This window comes from Triticum dicoccoides, chromosome 5A (assembly GCF_002162155.2).
Source record: "Triticum dicoccoides isolate Atlit2015 ecotype Zavitan chromosome 5A, WEW_v2.0, whole genome shotgun sequence".
Classification (NCBI taxonomy): Eukaryota; Viridiplantae; Streptophyta; class Magnoliopsida; order Poales; family Poaceae; genus Triticum; species Triticum dicoccoides.
The window spans coordinates 521,625,436-521,628,924 of record NC_041388.1 but is presented as its reverse complement, the minus strand read 5'-3'; the positions used below and the strand labels follow the sequence as shown (position 1 = coordinate 521,628,924).

Here is a 3,489-nt window from a genome sequence, read left to right as displayed (position 1 = left end):
TGTTTTTTTCTTCCTTTTTCCTTCTTTCTTCTTCTTCCTTTTTCCTTTTAAAATCAGAAAAATAAAACTAATTCATTTTAAAATCTTAAAAATACAATTATATATCAAAAAAATCAGAAAAATAAAACTAATTCATTTTAAAACCCCTTGAAGGTTTGACAAAAGGTTTGATACATCATTCAGTTCATCGACCAAATACAAAGTTTGGTACAATAAATTATTACACATCAATTCTTCCCTTGTGTCCCTGCTTGCTTACGATTGTGCCGTATCCATGGAGCATCCTCATCATTTAACTTAATGCTTGGGTCAATGTTCACTTTGAAGGGCGGAATTTCACCAAACATATTATAATCTTCTGACATGTCTGTCTTGTCCTCCACTCCCACGATGTTTCTTTTCCCTGAAAGAACAATGTGGCGCTTTGGATCATCGCATGATGTAGTGATCATTTTCTTATCTTTCCGTTTCCTCGGTTTGCTACTCATGTCCTTCAAATAAAAAACCTGAGCGACATCTTTGGCAAGGACGAATGGTTCGTCAAGGTAACCAAGATTGTTGAAATCCACCATTGTCATTCCGTATTGCTCGTCCACCTTTACCCCACCTCCTGTTAGCTTGAACCATTTGCACCGGAACAAAGGGACCTTAAAGGAGGGTCCATAGTCAAGTTCCCATATCTCCTCTATGTAACCATAATATGTGGCTCCAACACTTCATATCATGTTTGTTTCACCCTCTTAGGGCATTTCATCAAACACCTTGTGTGCATAAGAGGAACCAAAAGCAAACCTACACCCTCTTGTGAAGCTTGTGAAGAGAAGTGGCACCAAATGGCTAAGTGAGCGTGCTGAACTGGTATATATAGGGGAGGAGCTTTAGTCGCGGTTGGCCTGGCCAACCGCGACTAAAGGCCTTTGCGCACCTTTAGTCGCGGTTGGCCTGGCCAACCGCGACTAAAGCCCCTCACGTGCACCAGCTGGCCACCGAGCGCCCTGGGCCCAGGCCTTTGGTCGCGGTTCGTCTGCCGAACCGCGACTAAAGACTTCATTAGTCGCGGTTCCTACAGTTTCGCGACTAATGGGGCTGGACGGAAGCCTCTTTTTCTACCAGTGTCAAGACTTTAACGGCGAGCCCGTGGATTCGCCTCCCCTTCGTCTGCCGCTTCGGTGCGGGTGGAAGGAGGGGAATTCCGGTGGCTTCATTCTAGTTAGTAGTTTAGGTTAGGTTTTTTTTAGTCCTCGCAGGTGCGGTGCTCAAGCGGACGGCGATGTTTTTTCTTCTAGTTTGTCCTCCGGGGTTCAATCCTCCTCGAGTTCGTCTGTCTGGACGTAGTCGACGCAGCTCCAACGTACATTCATGTCGTCTCCTTAGGCCGATGATGTTAGGGTTTCTCGTCATGTGACGAGGTTTGATGTCAGGTGGTGAGGTTTAGTGACTAATTGATTAGTGACTACACAACTGCTAGCTAACCTAATTGTCATCTATTGGTTCCTTCAAGATCTCAAGCCCGGGCCCACACGGACATGTTTTTTGCGGGGCAACGATAAATCGAAAACGACAGAGACCATTTCCGTGAGATAAACAACGATATGCGAGGTCTCAACCGCAAATGTGCCACCGGTATAAATACATGGCCATAGTGCAAGTGGAACTACAGGCACCGCATCTCCACTTGCGAGTTCAAGGAGCAACACGTACGTACGTGCTGCCGGGCATGGACGACGAGCTGCTCTCCCCGTGCTCCTCCTGCTTCCCGGTCTCTCCGCCGTTCGGCCAGTTCGAGCATCAACACCACCAGTTTATCGAGTTCGCCTCCTGCGAGGTCCCGGAGCAATGGCTTCTCCGAGACGTCGTCTGTGCCGGCCAAGAGCGAGGACGCGGGGGACCTGTGGCCCGCGGGGTCCCTGCTCTCGCCGGACTCCGATCTCTCCGAGCTGCCGGCGCCGAGCCTCCCTGCGTCCACGGAGTCGACGCCACGTCCAGCCGCGAAGCGGCGGGGGAGGAAGCCGGGGCCCCGCCCCGAGGGCCCCACCGTCAGCCACGTGGAGGCGGAGCGGCAGCGCCGCGACAAGCTGAACCGCCGCTTCTGCGACCTCCGCGCCGCCGTGCCCACCGTGTCACGCATGGACAAGGCCTCCCTGCTCGCCGACGCCGCCGCATACATCGCCGAGCTGCGCGCCGGCGTGGCCCGGCTCGAGGACGAGAGCAAGCAGGCGGCCGCCGCGAGGTGGGACACAAGATCAGCCTCCCTCGGCGGCGGCGGCGGCTCCATCCAGCACTTTCCAGCCGGCGACGAGACGTTGGAAGTGCGGATGGTGGGGCGAGACGCCGCTGCAGTGCGCGTGACCACGGCCGCGGGGTCCGCCCTTACGCTCCGGCGAGCCTGATGAGCGCGCTCCGGTCGCTGGAGCTGCAGGTGCAGCACGCTTGCGTGAGCCGCGTGCAGAGCGCGACGGTGCAGGACGTCGTGGTGGACGTGCCCGCCGCGCTGCAGCACGATGACGGCGCGGCCCTCCGCTCCGCGCTGCTCCAGCGGCTACGCGACAGCGCCTAGCGATAGAGCCTAGAGCTCCCCTACGTTATCTCGTGAGCAGGTACATCACGAGACAACTCCCGCATACGACGATGGATGCCATGCATGGTAAATCTGGCGCCTTTGCTGCGTGTCGTCCACGGAATAAATTCCAATACCCATATATACCCATTGTGAATAGTGGCCAGTGAAAAGTTTGTTTGTATCTACTTACGGATTGAGTATATGTATGCACGTGTGTTACTAGTGTTATGTGCTTGTTAAACTCTTGATTTATTTTTTATTTTTTTAGGGAGAGTGTTTGTTATACTATTGTGTAATATATACATGCATACATGACCTGTATGATACCTTAATTAGTACTTGTATTGGTGTATCTTGCGCTCCTAGAGATGAATCATGAATGTTAGGATAAAGAGAACGAGCTTAAGATCAATCTAACGGGCTCTCCATAATCAAATACATCGATGGTACGCTGGTTTTGTTATTACTGTAGAAAGCTAGGGACTAGCTCTTCGATTCAGGTAGATTTTATTACAAACGATTAAAGTGGGGGAGTCAGAGTTAAAAATAGGATTCTGGCTTATTTCTCTCATGCAAAACGAATCTTTCATCTCGCACGCTCCTAAGTGATACAAGAAAGATAAATATTTTAGGGGTTTTTAGTCACTGCAAGACCTTTTGCTATATGCTCCCACCCCCCTCCCCCCCCACACACACATAAATTATAAGATATTTTAGATATTTCAATACAGATAACATACAAACTGAAATAAGTGAACAAATATACACTAAAACACGTCCATATATGTCCGATTCAGAAAAAGGTTAGTACATCTTATAATAGTGAATGGATGGAGTATTTTGAACTCTAATTCAAAGGAAATTTTTGATTTTTATTTGGAAGATCTTGGCAAATTAGTAAGAAAACACGGAAGTGACTAGATTCCATA

The 3,489-nt window shown here is 49.8% G+C and overlaps 1 pseudogene; it reads left to right on the top strand.

Moving 5' to 3' along the window:
• The window catches only part of LOC119299857, an 11,709-nt pseudogene extending 8,885 nt beyond the window's left edge, over positions 1-2,824 (top strand).
• The last annotated feature ends 665 nt before the right edge of the window (positions 2,825-3,489 follow it).